The sequence below is a fragment of the Piliocolobus tephrosceles genome, chromosome X, assembly GCF_002776525.5.
Source record: "Piliocolobus tephrosceles isolate RC106 chromosome X, ASM277652v3, whole genome shotgun sequence".
Classification (NCBI taxonomy): Eukaryota; Metazoa; Chordata; class Mammalia; order Primates; family Cercopithecidae; genus Piliocolobus; species Piliocolobus tephrosceles.
Window position 1 is genome coordinate 23,525,796 of NC_045455.1, and position 18,676 is coordinate 23,544,471.

The 18,676-nt window shown below is 36.1% G+C and overlaps 1 protein-coding gene across 1 annotated transcript in view; it reads right to left on the reverse strand.

Annotated features, from left to right (window-relative positions):
- The window catches only part of GPC5 (glypican 5), a 1,441,555-nt gene that overhangs the window by 466,422 nt on the left and 956,457 nt on the right, over positions 1 to 18,676 (reverse strand). The gene's annotated exons all lie outside the window — the stretch shown is intronic.

The window sequence follows — 18,676 nt, forward strand, 5'->3', positions numbered from 1 at the left end:
TGTTTAATTGCAGGTACATTCCTGGTAGTCTTTGGCTGGAGCAAATACCAGGCAAGTTTCCAAAATGGAGCAACCCTTTTGTCAGAAATGATGACAGATAATGTTAATATCCATGCTGTCTTAGTCACTGTGTGGGTCAGAATCACTTCATTAAAGATAATATATCTTTCCAGTTAAATGTCATAAACATCTAACTCTGGTAGTTACCAGAGATTACAGTAAGGTAATATTAAGCTTATCATTTTTTCTAGCAAAAGTATCAGATACAGAAATCCATTTCCACTCTCTTATATATATGAATTACAGATTAAAAAAATTAATCAATTTCTTTTTATTTTTCACTAATGCAAGCAAGATATTAACAAAATGGAAAAAAGTAATGAAGTTTAGACTTTTAAAGTGAGAATTTTACAGTAAAAAGTAAAGTTCAGAAATAAGGTTAAAACCATACTAAAGCTATAATTTAAATTCTAACTTAAGAAATGGATATACTTTAAGAGGAAAAGTATAAATAAGGTTAATTTTAATGATAATTTAATATACTACAGTCATCAATAAGTATGAAAAATTTAGAGCAGAACCACATAAATTATAAAATATAGGCTACACTGGGGCAAACCCTTTAATCAGTGAAATAGTAATAATGCCTTACATCAACTGTGTACGGATTATCTGCTAGGAACTATTTCACATGCCTTACATGGAATATCTGAATTAATTTTCAAAACAACCGTTTGAGTTAGAAGTTATAATTACCTCCACTCTACTAGTAAGAAAACCTGAGCTTAAATAGGTTAGTTAACTTGTTGGAGCTTATATAGTTTGATGCTAGAGGTAGAATTCACACCCATAAAATCTGATTCCAGAGCCACTTGCTTAATTAAGAATCACTTTTGAACTTCTCAAGAATTCAAATTTCTTCTAGAAACATCTTACATTCCCACACACAGGTAACTGTATACAATAATAGGGATTTTAAAACTTTAGAGAACCAGCTCTTTTGAAGCAACATTAAACCCTCTCAAGAAGTCAGAAAGTGACTACTCTGTGAAGTTGTACAACTTACAGGCTGGTATGCACACTTCTGCCTCACTGGCTACAACCTTATTAAATACATTTGCAATCAAGTTAATTACAGATATTCCTCAACTTACGATGAGGTTATGTCCTGACAGAGCTATCATAAATTGAAAATACCATTATGTCGAACCTACACAACCTGATAGCTTGGCCTAGTGTATGGTAAATGTGCTCACAACATCTACGTTACCCTACAGATGGGGAAAATTATGTCACACAAAGCCTCTTTTATACAAAGGTGTTGAATATCTCATGTAACTTATTAAATACTATACTAAAAGTGAAAAATAGAATGGCTGAATGAGCATTTGAGGTATAGTTGCTACTGAATGCATTTGCTTTCACACCATCATAAAGTCAGAAAACCGTAAGTCAAACCATCTCAAGTTGGGGACCATCTGTATAGGTCATGCAGCACATGATCTTCAGTGAAAATTTGATGTTAGGACACATGAGTGTGAGTTCTAATGCTATTCAAGTTAGTGAACAAGTCAAGTAATCCATACTTCTTCAGAGGTGAGTAAATTGGAAATTGAATTTGAAAAGAGTTAGCAAAATGTTTAAGTTCAAATTTGGATCTAGGAAGCAATGCACTGTCTAATAACCTGAGATTCTATTTTTAATAATTAGATGGCTATAGCAGAGAGTATTTTTAAAATATAGTAAGTTTTGAGCCAGATTAGAAGCAAAAATGGAAACTAACTGGAGAGATACGTAGTAATAATAAACAAAAACTTAATTTAAACATGCAAAATCAATATCTTATGAGGAAATGGGGTCATGTTCATTTTTGGGAATGACCACTTGTTACCACAATATGCAGCAGGTATAACGTCACAAATGTACCGTTCAAAAGAGGATGGAAATTTATTTCCCATTCAGTGATTACAACACATTGAAGACCTTTTAAGAAATGACTATTGTGCTACATACAATTGGTATATTAAAAATAAGTCAGCCAGAACATAGTTCACCATCTCCAAGTTACCATTCACAGAGAGTAGGGTAGAGATTTATGCATGACTTGGAGAATCTACCTTTTAACCCTACAGTTACACCTCCTGGTTTGACATCCAAGTGTCATTCAAAGTACATTGGTCATAGGCAAGTATTATTATCTATGACCTTATGAAACCAGTAAAAGAGATATGATTAGGATTGCTTTGTTTCTCTATGTAGAGCTAACAAGTTCAGTTTTGCAAAAGGTTTCAGCCAAAATTTCAGAAGCTCATATTATACTTTAAGAACAGCAAATTGCCTGAAGCTCGCATTAGCAAATTCTTCATCATGAGTTTAAAAATGCTTCTGGATTCTACACCTTTTTACAGCTTTCCTAGATTTTTCACGGACCATAACTTTTCTCATATGTTGAACTAAGAATTTAAAAGAAACTATGTCTCGCTAGGTTTGCAAAGCTTTAAATAGGCTCAGTTTCATTTGATGAAGTAGGCAAAGGTAGTTACATTAACGGATATTTCTTGGTTCATTACATTATCCTCACTAGAAATAGGATTGTTTTATGGGGTATAACCTCTTTACTGTAAGACCATAGACTACTCTGTCTGATAAAGCTTAAGTGAGTCACTTGGGTATGTTTGTATAGGTCCCTAAATAAAACAGTTTATGTCTTATTTATTTTCAGTTGAAATTATATATATATATGTGAAGTGCCTACAAATAGGACTATACTGCATAAGCAGTCCACTGGATACATGAGAGCCAAATTCAAAACTTACTACTATTGCCATAATAGTTGAAATATAATAAAATGTGTTTATATAGAATTTTTATTCAGAACTAATTGACCAGGCATAGGCTACCATGAGAATGTTTCAACACTCTAAAATGAAGACTGGAAAAGGGAAGGCCATATATGGGGAGAGTTTTTGTATCTCTTCTACAGACAAAAATAAAATATTGTTTGTTTTAGTCATCCTGTATTACCAGTAGGTGCAGCAAACTGGAATCACCAAGTCATTACATCTTTACAATGAAGGTCCAGGTAGATCAGATCTTGTATGCAATTCTCCTTAGGAGTGTTTTCAAAGTCAAAGGTGGTGATGGGTAAGAGAATTCTGAATATATATCTAGCAATTTTAGAGGTCATGTTTTATGAACACCATCCCATCAGAGACATCATTAATGCATGATTCCACCTAGATCACAATGGCACACAGGTGAAAGAAAACAACAATCATTTGTGGGGAAAAGTCTGCTCTCTCCCCAAAGTTCTCACACTTCCTGCTCCTATTCATTTGGTACCACTTTCACACTGATTTGTGTTGCTCAGATGAAGGTAATGCTATTTGTGAGGCTACCTTACTCCCCCCTCCAATCTCAACGTTTACATGCTGGAATTGTCTGTTTTTAAGATCACTCTGCAGGATTTGTTTAAAGGAAGAGAAAAGGTACACACTGCCTTTGCACCAGAGGTATTTATGTTTCAGAAAAATATCATAGAATAAAACTATAAGTTGATTACATAAATGATGAAACTGTAATTCGATTTCCTTTAAGTCATGCTGTGTCTTAATAGAACTGACTAAAATAATTTGATTTTTTAAAAGTAAATTTTTGTCCAACATAGCAGGAAAAAAACAAACAAAATATTATAAGAACAAATGAGTTCTGTGCTTTTGACATCTCATCCTGAGTCTCCAAGTGAATTTCAGAGTCCTGCAGCAGGAAGATGGGATTGACTATAAACTGGGCACAAATGCTGTATTTGCAAAATCATCCATTTCTTGTACAAATAGCTACCCCATTTCCTGTGAGACTTGGCCAAGTTACCAATTAGTTCCAGTTACCTACCAATCAGATAGCAACGAAAAGAATCCGGAGTGGGAAAAAAAAAAAAAAAAAACTATAAAAACAATGTGTGTGGCCGGGCGCGGTGGCTCACGCCTGTAATCCCAGCACTTTGGCAGGCCAAGACGGGCGGATCAGGAGGTCAGGAGATCGAGACTATCCTGGCTAACACGGTGAAACCCCGTCTCTACTAAAAAAAATACAAAAAACTAGCCGGGCGAGGTGGCGGGCACCTGTAGTCCCAGCTACTCGGGAGGCTGAGGCAGGAGAATGGCGTGAACCCGGGAGGCGGAGCTTGCAGTGAGCTGAGATCCGGCCACTGCACTCCAGCCTGGGTGACAGAGCGAGAGTCCGTCTCAAAAAAAACAAAAAAACAAAAAACAAACAAACAAACAAACAAAAAACAATATGTGTATCTATCTTAATGTGACAAACTTTGTATATGTTTAATTGAAAATATTTCTCTCTTTGCTGCACCAAATCCCATATTTTTTAACTTTCAAACTGGAGAAACTGCTGAACAAATGGCCTTAATTAACTGAATTGCACTGTAGTGGAGCTGATGAGTACTTAGCACTTTTAAATTTAAATGTCTCTCAGTATCTAATTTCATTCTCTAGGGAAAAGTGTTTATAGTCTGACGACTGCATTATTAAGAGTTACTATTGGTATTTCTGCAGTTATGCTTTGTAATCTGAGATCATTTTTTCTCAAAAACTTTTTACATAGAAAAAACGTTTAAGTTAAAATATAATTTATTTATACTTAGGACATGAGTCGTTAACTGACGTATCTTTCTCATGTGCATGAAAGCAGGCTTTGCTGAAATAATTACCTAAAGAGATACTCATGACAGCTACTAGGATATCACTGAAATAGTTTGTTGACTAAAACTGTTTGTTCCAGCATTTCCTCTGTCAGTGTTTCTTTTCTTTTGTAATACTCATATTACCAAAGAATGCAAAAAGAGTCCATACACCTGTGTACTAAACCAAAAATAAGCACAGCCTAACATGTTTTAGTCATCTATCATTTACTCTTTCAGTATGCAAAATTAAATAATATCACTATTTCCTTTGTTTGTAATGTTATACAATTATGGGAACATCAGCACTAAAGACAAGACAAATGTATTAGAGGTCCTCTTTCCTGTTAATTTTGAATGCCTATTAGGTATTATTCAAAAAAATCTATCATTTAGTTTAAAAACAAGTACTATAATCATTTTATGAGCATACGCTTGAATATTAACATTTAGTTCTCTTGCACACCATGGTAATTTCTCCATCAGATGTTGGCTTAAACATCTTTCACATTAAAAATAATAATAAACCTGCCTCTTTAATGTTTCCTTTGGGAAATGAAATGGCAGATGAAGAGGATGTGAGAACAATGACTATCATACATATTAATATGAGATTGTCCTTTTTATGGCCAATGAACTGAATAGTTTTGTCTGCTATTTTGAAATTATGAAAGTATTCTCCATATAATGTGATTTCTTATGATGTGCATTATAATGTGCCTGTTCTATTAACTGATGAGAGCTAACTGTGGGTACAGTTTTCTTGTATAAGCACTTTGGCGACATGTTTGCTTTCAGTTAAACTTTAATTGTTGTTGATATAGGGAGTCTGGTGTGCACAACTTCAGCCAAAGAAGTTTTGAGAAATAAATTTTTAAATTTATCCAAGAACATGCTCTTCTCTTGGTGATTAGTAACACAGCAATTAAAGAATAAAATACAACAGATCATTGTGACCACTTCCTAGATTAGGGAGACAGCCTAAATTTCCCCATTCACATTATAGAACAGATGTGAAACCAGGCTTTTATTTCTAACTTTTTATTTTTCCATAAGTTATTGGGAGTCGTTAACTGACGTATCTTTCAGTTGGTATTTGGTTACAGAAGTTCTTTAGTGGTGATCTGGGGAATTTTGGTGCACCCATCACCCGAACAGTACACACTGTACCGTATTTGTAGTCTTTTATCCCTCGCCACCCTCCCACTCTTCCCCCCAAGTCCCCAGAGTCCATTGCATCATTCTTACGCCTTTGCGTAGTTCCCACATATCAGTGAGAACATACAATGTTTGGTTTTCCATACCCGAGTTACTTCATTTAGAATAATAGTCTCCATTCTCATCTAGGTCACTGCAAATGCTGTTATTTTATTCCTTCTTATGGCTGCATAGTACTCTACCAGATAGATACATAGATAATATATATCACATATATGAGATTATATATGAAATAATATATAGAGATATATAATAAATACATATGATCTCTATATCTATATATATCTCACAGTTTCTTTATCCACTCATTGAATGATGGGCATTTGCATTATTTCCGTGACCTGGCAATTGTGAATTGTGCTGCTATGAATATGCACACGCAAGTGTCTTTTCCAATCATGTCTTCTTTTCCTCTGGGTAGATACCAAGTGGTGGGATTGCTGGATCAAATGGTAGTCCTACTTTCAGTTCTTTAAGGAATCTCCACATTGTTTCCCATAGTGGTTGTACTAGTTTACATTCCCACAAGCAGTGTAGAAGTGTTCCCTGTTCACTGTATCCAGGCCAACATCTACTGTTTTTTGATTTTTTGATTATGGTCAATCTTTCAGGAGAGAGGTGGTATTGCATTGTGGTTTTGATTTGCATTTTTCTTATCATCAGCACTAATGATCAGGGAAATGGAAATCAGACCTTTCTAATGTTCATGTATTCATTTAACATCACTGCCAGGTAGGAAAGATACAACCAATGTCAATATCAATGCAGGAAATCAAGCACCTGAGAACAAACTTAGTTTGCAAAACTAGAGGCTGTTAGTATATGTCAGACCCTAGACCTCCTGTAACATTCTGTGAAACTTTGTTATGAGTAGAGAAAGACTTACAAAGTTGAAGGTACAATGCTCAGACCAGAAAGAAACTGGTATTTTGAATGTTTCCTTATTAGCCCTACATTGATTTACTCTTCTAGTAACTCTATGTTCACATTAAAATATCTAATTATTTCTGTGAGAATGGACTTCTACAGGTTACTATTTAAACAAGGGTGCCATATTCTGTAACAGAATGTCAAAAGGAAGTTTTCATGTGGTCATGGAAAGGGGATAAAGTCTCAGAAGTGAAATAGTTATGTATGCTTGCATTCTAAAGAGCATTAAGGAACTACCAGACCCATCTCCACAAAATCTGCTAAGTTGGCAGAGCTGGCCGTGCCACCAGCAGCAGACAACACTCCTCCTGTCTACATGAGCAGAGCTATGAGGAGAAAGGAAATTCGACGAGTTTTCGGGACTATAACTTCTCACTGAGAGATTATTGGGGATGGAGAGTGTTGCCTCTCCAAGAGGCCAAGCAAAGTGAAGAGGGTACACCAAGAGCATCATTTTTGGAAAGGGGACTGCTGTATAAAAGGGCACCAATATCTCACTTGCCCATCGGAAGTCTGCTCATGCAGTAGCCTTGTTAATTCTTTGTACTCTGCCAGCTAAGAAGAAATTAATTAAATTAAAATGGCAAGCTGAAGGATAGCTTTGCATCAAAGCAGCCTGCACAATAATATTAGATTGGCACAAAAGTAATTGTGGTTTTTGCCATTAAGTGACATGGGAAGGGTGAGTGACCACTGGATGGGTAAAATGAACACTGTTGACAATAACCAGGATTGAGCCATCTTTCTGGTACCCAAACTAATAGTACCTGCCACTAATTAGGTGAGGGGCTGCCAAAATAGGAAGCCACTAGTTAAATGATAAGAAGCAGAAAAACAAGCAAATATCAAGCCAGAGAGGATCTTTGCTGTGAGCCATGTGTAAGTCAGAGAGACAACATGTGAGGACACAGAGAGGAACTAATGGTGCTAATTTGCAGGGGGCACAGAGAGGAGACTAATACACAGAGGGCACAGTGAGGAACTAATATGCAGGGGGCGCAGGGAAGAACTATGAAGGTGACACAGAAAGGAACTAATATGCAGACAACACAGAGAGGAACTAACATACAGAGGACAGAGAGAGGAACTAATACGCAGGGGGCACAGAGAGGAACTAACAGTGCTAATCATGCAAATGGCTTTTGCCCCTTTTCTCTAATTCCTCCTTTTTGCCCCAAGAATGGAGGAATGAGGACCAGAGAAGAGGGGTAAGAAAAATAAAAAAGCACAGCTTCTCTGCATTTCAGGTCTCTCAAGCTGGAGTCTGGCTGGCATCAGAGAGAGGGAAGAATATGAGCTCTGATTTAGAAGGGACATTGATTAACAACCAAACCAAAATGAACTTGACTAGAAAACCAAAAGATCTCTGCCTCACATATATCAATGTGTGGGAAAGGGAGTTTCAACAGAATGTCTTTGCAAATATTGCCTGCAGAAATAAACAAGTTATGTCTGAGCCCCACCAAATTAATAAACTGGTTTCACAATTAATCTTTGACCAGTTAATCAGTACCACCGAGCTTCAAAACTGGGCTACGTCATTTAAAACACTGAGGTGCTAGTACCCCACCTTTATACATTTAGTCCATAATCTCTATTAACTGCGTATCATATGGTTGATGTTCTTCAGACACAAAGCTGATATATATGATATATATGATTAGAGACTGGCAGTTCTATTATATGGCACTGCAGAAAGTTAGAGTCCTTTATCAAGTAAAAACCTTTAAGAAGTCAAAGCAAGGTAAGGAATATCTGTCATTATTTTCTCATGTACTATATGCCAGAAACTATATTATACACTTGGAAAAAAATATCCCAGTGCTTAAGGTGCTTACAATGTAGAGGTAAAACATACACATAGATAATTATGTTTTAATTGTAATGAATGCAATGATAGAGTCACAGTTTCCATTTCATATATCATTAAAACTCTATAAAAAGGTCTCATTAAGTTTTAGTTTTATAGACGATAAAATTAGGTCATGGTACTAAGAAAAGTTATATCATGGTTTCGAGTAAAGGTCTCCTTGGCTCCAAAGTCCACGCTATTCTGATTACATCATTAATTATAATCTCAAGACAAAACGGTGTGTCACATATCCAATTTATAACCTCAAGTTGGGCTAAAGCCTGGAAATAACTTGTTTAAAAAGTGTATTTGTTTTCTTTATTAATGGGTTAAGGGAAGCTAAGGATATGCGAAGAGTAATTCCATCCTCCATTTCATGATGAAATGATGAACACCCATGGTTTTCGTAGTGGACTCCTTTGTCGAATACAACCATCTCATTGTCATTCTTAATATGTTTTAGTTGGTTCTTAATCCCCACCCCTTAGTTTCACATGTATTACCAAGAATACCCTGGTAACTGTCATTTGCTAAGGGCAGGGCAGTCTCTGGGAGTGACAGGACTAGCAAGACTAGCAGGAAAGTGGCATTTTCTTAGAGTTGGATCCCTTCACGTGAGGATGATTTAAGTCTAGAGCTCTAGTGGCTATCTGGTGGCTATATTTTCCAACTTTAAGGAAATATGCCTGAGAGTAAGACATTAGAAAGAGAAAAGGATATGGTAAAGAGAAAGAGAGAGACTATATGAGAGAATAAACCTCTACGTGGCAGAGATTCAACCTCTACATTATTAGAAATAAAATGTACAGCTCATATTCAGGATATAGGAAGTAAACTATTTTATACTTAATTTCCAAGATAATTTTTCTGTGCATACATATACATGTGAATATATGTGTATATTCACACATATATACACATACAATCATTATGACCCATAGAAAACTGAATTGTCCAAACCTGAGTCTTGGTTGGCCATTTAATGTTTTGAGCATCAAGAGTTATTAATCATCAAAAGAAAACAAACAAAAAGCATTATTAATTAAAGACATAATCTATTATTAAGTTAGAGTAAAAAAAATGTGTGATATATGGCTGTAGAAAACTCAGATAAGGATATAAGAATTTTTCATAAGTTAGTATGCTTTTGCTTAGGCTAGCATATTTTAGCAATTGATGCAGGCCTCACATATAGTATGTGCTCATAAATCCTTGCTTGATGCATTCCAAGCTGGAAAAGCTGAACAATTGAAAATAAATTACTAAACTTTTCTAGTTATAACTTCCATATTATATTACAGAGACAATTAATTTATTCCTTTGCTTCCATATCATTTGATATTTCAAATATACGGCTCAGGCATACAGTGAATCTAGGCCTACCAATCCTAGCCAACAATCTTTAGCAATCCTTAGAATACCATGCTAATTCAAATGTTATTCAATGTACACTTACTAAACAGTGTACTATTCTTGTGCCTGTCCTCAAGGGGCTCACAGTATAGTAGGGAACACAGGCATGCAAAGTGTCATGAAACTTCATAGTGAAAACTGTAGCACTGCAAGCATAGGCAAAGTATGATGGTAGCATTGAGTGATTCATTCCATTTGGGGGCATTTAGAAAGACTTCATGGTGGCATTCAGGAATTAAGGTTTGAAAGATAAAGAACAATTTACCACATGACTGTCTTACTTCAGTCAGGGAAGTTTCTTTTTTTTTTTTTTTTTCTTTTTTTTTTTTTTGAGATGGAGTCGTATTCTGTCACCCAGGCTGGAGTGCAGCGACACGACCTCGGCTCACTGCAACCTCCGCCTCCTGGGTTCAAGCAACTGTCCTGCCTCAGCCTCCCAAATAGCTGGGATTACAGGTATGTATCACCACGCCTGGCTAATTTTTTGTATTTTTAGTAGAGACAGGGCTTCACCATGCTGGCCAGGCTAGTCTCAAACTCCTGACCTCATGGTCCACCTGCCATGGCCTCCTAAAATGCTGGGATTACAGGCGTGAGACACTGTGCCCAGCCCAGTCAGGGAAGTTTCTGTACCTTGCCTAGGTTTATCAGAAATCCTATTGAGAACCCCATTTTTGGATCCAACCTCAAAACTGAAACTTATTAACACAATATACTATCATTAAACTCTCCTTTAGAATATAGTTTTCTACTTGAGGAAACATTAGCCCAGATGGAGGAACTTACTGTACTTACTAGAGCTCATCAACAACCTAAGACCAGAAAATAAACCTATATGCAGACACTAGGCCTGCTTTCAGAGTAGTAGATGAATTTGGGATGCTTTGGAAACAGTGATTCTCTCACTTCTGCTGAAATCCCCATTCAAAAGGTGGCAAGTTATCTTTACATGCACTCCTACCTCCTAGAGATGAAAAGTCCATGTGAAAACTGATGACAATGAAGCTAAAGAATATGCTCCACCAGATCATTATGCAAAACAACTTAGCCAACCTCATAAATCTCAACTAAATCCTCAAATAATAAATCTCTGAAGACATCAAAGATGCTATTACAAAATATAAAAGTTTAGCCCCAGATTCTGAAAAGGATGAATAGAAATTATATGACTGTGTCCTTCATTCAGCTCAACTCTAGCACTCCATAGACAGAGCCCGGCTGGCACCAGATGATTTCAAATGGGTATTATCAAACTCTCTCAGTGAAACTACTCATCAGAGTACACACTAAAATTGGTTACTATTTTAAATCAACTTTAAAAAGATATGCGAGGTAATTTTCCAATAATGTGTCTCCCATCGGCATAGCTCTGCAAAAAAAACTGTAATAGGAAGACATGGCAAGGGATAGTACTTTTTATGTAACACTTGGCTAGGTTACCCTTCTCAGGTAGTCAATCAAATTCTAACCTAGGTATTTCTGCAGAGGTGTTTTGCAGATGTGATTAAATGCCATAATCAGTTGACTACACTAAATTATCTCAGTGGGTCAGATTCAATTATTTGAATAGCTTTTTAAGAGCAGAAAGAAGACAAAATTCTGCCTATGAACAGCAGCTTCAGCCTGTGCTTGAGAGTCCAAGCCTGCTGTTTTTGACAGCCTGCCCTATAGATTTCAGATTGCCTCACCAGCATCCACAATTGAGTAAGCCAATTCCTTTCAGCAAATCTCTTCATATATATCATATACAGGCCTGTTTCTCTGGTTGAGCTATGATTGATAGAGCAAGAAACCAAAGCCTGCTAGGGCACTTGGAACACCTCCGGATGGATTTTATCCAGCTTCTATTCTCCATGAGGTTTTACTCACTGTATGTCTATTTTTAAGATGAGTTGAAGCATTTCTTTACTGAAAGGCTACGGTCTTCACAGTTGCCAAAATGCTGCTTAATTTTGCGTTTCCAAGCTATAATATTTCAACTTTCATATCAAGTGACCAAGGCACACATCAAGGAAGTTGCCTTAAAAAAATCTATGAGACTCTGTAAGACATTACTCAAAATGACATTTCCTTATCACCCATAATCTTCTGTAAATTTGTAATGAAGACAACAGCTTTAGCTTAAAATTTACAAAACTTTTAAAGGTGCTTCCTTAGCCAAAGATACTTTCACTAGTCTTTAGGACCATATAGTCCACCCCCTAGGGAACACATTAATTATCCACCTTTGATCTTGTAAGTAAAATACCCATGCTTTGGGATTTTAGCTGGTAATAGGCATTGCCCTGCTATGGGCAGGAACTCATGTATTATATCCTTAAATCTGGATATAATATTCTAAGGGAAGGCAACTATTTAAGGCTGCCTTCCCATAGAATCTTCCTAAACAGATTTTTGCTCTGGCAAGAAAATCAACAATCCATTTTATTTTTTATCCAGGAGGAAGCTCCTACTAGGTAGTAAGAGCCAATTGTGCATATATCTTATTAAGAGTTCAGTGACATCATGTTGATAGTTTGAAATCAGTAACTTCAGAAGTATTTGTATTACAGAAATCAGTAGATACTATAAATCAGAGCCTCCCATTACTGCTCCCAGCTATGGAATAGGCATATCAAGGGTAGGAGTTCATTTTATTAAATCTCGTCCAATTCAAGGTGTGATATATTCAGTTAGTAAGGAATCTGAACCCATGAAAGAAAATGTTACCCTATTTCTGAAAGTTTCTACTGGTTTATAGCAGTGTGATTTTAAAATCAGGTTTGAATCTATACCATGGTTTCTTTTAGCTAAAGGAAGAATTTATCAAGTTTGATTCTATAGTTATGGAGAGTTAATAAAATAAGATTCATATCAAAGCTCAGGTTTTGTTTCATTTGTAGAATATGACAACTCAAGGTCAAAGTAGTATGCTATAATATTAATAGAATTATTGAATAATTCCAAGAAAATGTGAATGGCATTTTAGTAACTATATCCAGCAACATTATACCAATCATATTATTATGAATTATTTATCAGTTTTATGAAACTAACCATTCTACCTACAATGTTAATCAGATGAAAGAACATTATTGTGACCTTGGCTAGTTGTGGCAGAATTTGTCCCTTTTAGAAAGAGTAAAATGAAACTAGCTGGAGCTGATTACGATTAATCTATACTGAAATTTTCATTAAAATGGATGTTGTGATGTATACAATTTCACTTTTATAACCTTCGTGCTTTGCTGTAAAAGAATTTTTCCATGAGATGTGTTCAACAACAGAATATTTTCAGGGAGATGAATGCCTGGAAGGTAGATAGTGATTTATAATAATAGAATATGAATAAAACATCCACCAGAAAACAAAATACAAAGATGAAGCTTCCTAAGAAGTTTGGACTCAAAGACCCAGGAGTTCTCCCTCAGCTTCTCATGTGAGAACTTAGAATCATTATAGGATGGCAAAGATAGAGAGTAGCTATTGGCAGGATTTACTGGCTTCAGTTGGTTCAGTGGACAATGGCTAGCATTTCTACAGAGATAACATGAATCTAAAGTTTATGGAGAAATACTGGTATCAATCACATAGAAATCTGCAACAGAATATTAAAAGCAATGCACATTAACATAACAAATATACTATCCACTTTTCTATTTTTTCCTTTAATCATTTTTTTCACGCTAATTATATATGTGATTTAAAATAAAACTAGAATGTTTTAGATATTCATGTGTTGATCTAACCAATTGTGTTGACACCTGTACTTTGTGAAACCTGGAGAAAGGCATGTTAAGGGATTACTCACACGTAATCTATTAGCTTGGCAAATGGGAACAAAATAATATATATACTTAAATAGCTGCCCTAGGTTTAATCTCCAATTACTATTTACTACTTACATTGTGAAATAAACAGTGTAAATATTCTGCTTCCAAATAATTCCAAAGTGTTATAATTTATATCAGGTATTATCCACAAACTTTAAAACAAGGAGCAGACGTGTTATAATGATGGAGTTATCTCCTTGTTCTATAATATAATACAGGCACAAAAATAGTAACTGAAAATGTTCATGGAGTTCACCTAGTTCAGATAGCTTTTCTTAACAATGGCTGAAGTGATCTTTAAACCTGAGAGTAATTACTTGAGCCCACATTACTCAAACAATATTTTTCCTTTTTAGTTTCTCTGTCTCCCAATACAATTGACCTCAACACAAAAAAGACCATCTACAGAAAAATAGGACAGAAATATAACAAGGTCAAGGTTGTGGTCACATATTTGGTATGTGGCATTTAGTGGATTTACTCCCACCTCAAATATTTTCAGTCAAGGGAAGTGGAATCCAATGAATAAAAAATAAGTTATCTGATCTATATTATAATTTTCAAATATCACAACAAACTGCAGTTTGACTCAAAATAATTCTATTTAATTGAGGGGAGTGTCACTGATATCATAAAAAGAAAGTATAAAAGGCTTGGTTAATATTAGTCATGTTTTTGAAAGACGAAAGTTGTTTATAGATATTTGTAATATCCTGAAATAATCCACCAGATTTTCACATTTTAAAAATTATATAATATTCTATTTCACAGAGGATAAACTTTTTGCTAAAAGTTTGCAATCTAGGGTCTTAAAAAAATTGAAGGCCACTGCAACAGTATTCTACTGCTGCTGTGGTAACAAATTACCACAAATTTAGCCTCTTAAAACAAACCTCATTTATCATCTCATAGATTTGGTGGGTCAGAAGTACAGAGGCCTCTGCTAGGTGCTCTGCCTAGAGTGTCGCAGGGCCGAACTCAGTGTCGGTAGGGCTGTGTTCCTCTCTGGAGAACCTAGAGGAGGATTTCTTTCTTGTTCATTCAGATTGTTGGCAGAAGGAAGCTCCTTGTGACTGTAGGACTGGGGTCACCGTTTTCTTGCTGACTGTCACCTGAGGTCCATTCTCCACTTCTAGAGGTCATCTGCATTCCTGTCCCAAGCTCCTTCATTCATTTTTCAAAGCCAGCAATGGCAAATTGAGTTTCTCTTATTATTTGAGGTCCTGCTGCTATTTCTTCCGTTACATCTTTCTGACATCCATTGATATGGTTAGGATTTCTGTCCCCACCCAAACCTCATCTTGAATTGTAATCCCCAGGTGTTTAGGGAGAGACCAAGTGGAAGTAATTGAATCATGGGGGCATTTTCCCCCATGCTATTCTAGTGATAGTGAGGGAGTTCTCACCAGATCTGAAGGCTTTATAAGGAGATCTTCCCCCTTCGCTCAGCACTTCTCCTTTCCGCTGCCTTGTGAAAAAGGTGCCTTGCTTCTGTCTAACCTTCCACCATGGTCAAAAGTTTCCTGAGTCCTTCCCAGCCATGCAAAACTGTGAGTCTATTCAACCTCTTTCCTTTATAAATAATCCAGTCTTGGGTATGTCTTTATTAGTAGTGTGAGAACAGACTAATACACCCATATTTTTGATACTCTCAAAGCATATACTACTGCTTTCTTCTTCCGTTTTACAAGCCCATATGATTGCACTGGGCCCACCAGATAATCCAGGATAATCATTCTAAGATATCACCTTTTGCCATGTAATGTATCATATGCAGAAACACCACCAGAGGATGAAGAATATGGAAGCCAAAATCCTGCCTACCATACTTAGTTCACAAATAATGAAATAACATACAAAATACAAGGAAATAAAATGCTAAACAGTTTTTGGTGATGAAAAATAAGAAGGCCTTTTGTCTGGTTTGGTTTGGTTTTTGGACATGGTGTCTCACTCTATTGCCTGGGCTGGAGTGCAGTGGCATGATCACTGCAACCTCCACCTCCTGGGTTCAAGCAATTATCCCTGCCTCAGCCTCCCAAGTAGCTGTGACTGCAGGCGCCTGTCACCACACAGAGCTAATTTTTGTATATTTAGTAGAGATGGGGTTTCACTATGTTGGCCAGGCTGGTCTAGTACTCCTGACTTCAGGTGATCTGCCCGCCTCAGCCTCCCAAACTGCTGGGATTACAGGTGTGAGCCACCCACTGCACCAAGCCAAGAAGATCTTTACCGAAAGAAATGTGTTCTGAAATATAAGTTTTGGTGTTTAAGAAAACAATATGAATTTCCAACAAAATGTAATAAATTAATCATATAAAATATATCTTGTAAAAAAAGTAAACTCTTTTGGGTAAAAATACTCATGATACACTCAATGTATTACGTATTGTAGTTGCCTTCTAAAAGAGCAAAACATCTAAACAAATCCCTAGTAAATGGAAAATTCACTATTTTTTTCAATCATATTTGGAAGTGACTGAGTTAATTTTTCATATATTTTTTCCATTTAACAGAATATTAGATAGAGATGATTGACGAGGTTTTTTTTTCTGTTTCTTTGTATCTTTCAAACTTTAAAGCAAACCACTAATATCTTGGTTTTAGAGAAAACTAAGTAGGTGGAGGTTTTAGCCCGTATTAAGGAATCATCAATTTTGCTGACACAATAGGCTTGCTTATCCCATCTAACAGTAACTCCAAGGTATCAATTCTCTGTAGATTTTATAGTTCAGAAACTACAAATCTATCGACCACATTTTGGAAAATAAATTAAGCAGTTTCTGTCAAGACTCAGAAGGTGAATAATGCAATCCTCCTGCTAAAACTCATGCACCTAAGAACCAGATACTGTTCACAATGGACTAGAAAAAAAAAATACATTTTTAATGACCTCTCCTAAATAAATGTCCATGAAACACTGACCTTGCAGATATTCCTGCATATTTCATCAAGATATTTCCTATTCATCTTTTGATTGTATTTCTGAGTTTGTTTTAATCAAATTAATTTTCTAAGAAACTCATCAGCCTTCACTTGAAAGATGGTTTTAGTGATTCTAATAGAGAAGGAGCAATCTAAGGAGAATATTTACTAAAGTGGTCCTAAAAGCGAACCTGCCTATAAACACTAATGAGATGAATCATATATAAGCGCCATACTACACAGGTTTATTAACTATTTGTTGACTTTCCTTAATAGAATTGTAGAGTTAACATTTAAAAGTAGACAGTAAATTCTTGTTGGCCTTTGGTAAAGGACTTATTTTGGTATCTTGAAAAAATACACTGTAAAAATTAATTCTAGTCACTATATGTAATACAACACAGGCCAAGATAAGGAAAGGAAATATTAATGGTATGTGATTAGGCAGTAACCTGAAAGGATTTATATGATAGGAAGATCTGAGATTTGGTGTCATCACCACTTATTCATTTATATTGACATTCATCAAGCAATAGTTCAATCCCTATAAATAAGTTTTCCTACAATAGTTTGTAATATTCATCTCCACTGTATCATTCATTCAGGCTTTGCTTATTGAGTGTATACTGTTCAACTGACTATACTGAATACCAAAGAGAAAACAACAACTAAAACATTAAAAACAGCTCTAGACTGAAGGAGGTGGCTCACATCTGCAATCCCCTACTTTGGGAGGCCCTGGTGGGAGGATCACTTGAGGCCAGGAGTTCAAGACCAGCGTGGCCAACATGGAAAAACCCCATTTCAACAACAACCAAAAAAAGCCAGGCATGGTGGCACACACCTGTAATCCCAGCTACTCAGGAGGCAGAGGCATGAGAATTGTTTGAAACTGGAAGGCACAGGTTGCAGTGAACCGAAATCATACCACTGCACTCCAGCCTGGGTGAAAGAGCAAAACTCTGTCTCAAACACACACAACACAAACAAAAGGAAACTAAATACAGCTCTAAAGGTCCATGGATGATATCACATTCACAGCTGATGTTTAACTGTCGTATCTCTTTTACTAATTGAAATCTTTGTGAGAATAGACATTGTATCTTATTTGTTATTGTGAACGAATTTCTTTTGTGAATGAATACATCCAAACATTACCTTGACAAATACCAGTAAGACAGTATACAGCTGGAGAGAAAATGCAATAGACTCATGCTTGACTGCACCACTTCACAGTTTTTCCTCTCATACTTAAAAAAAGATAACAGAAAGCCAATAACTACCCTTCTCCCTAGAAAACCAAAGGGAGTTCTTGCTACAAAAGTGCATATGCCTGGCTTCAGTTAACTTAGTCATATACCAAGCCTTCAAAGGAACATAAAGTTAATACAATCTTTTATAGCTGTTTGAGATGTATTTTGTACACGTACTATTAAATTACTATCACAAATTTCATAAATCAGATCAAAATTTCAAAATAGCATTTCCACATTTTAACTTTCAGGTTTTTTTTTTTTTTTTTTTTTTTTTTTTGACATGGAGGCTCGCTCTATTGTCCAGGCTGGAATGTAGTGCTGTGATCTTGGCTCACTGCAATCTCCAACTCCCAGGTTCAAGTGATTCTCCTGCCCCAGCCTCCTACGTAACTGGGATTACAAGTGCCTGACACAATGCCAGGCTAATTTTTGTATTTTTAGTAGAGACAGAGTTTCACCATGTTGGCCAGGCTGGTCTCAAACTCCTGACCTCAAGTTATCCGTCCACCTAAGCCTCCCAAAGTGCTGGGATTACACGCGTAAGCAACCAAGCCCAGCCCTATTTAATCTTTAGAGT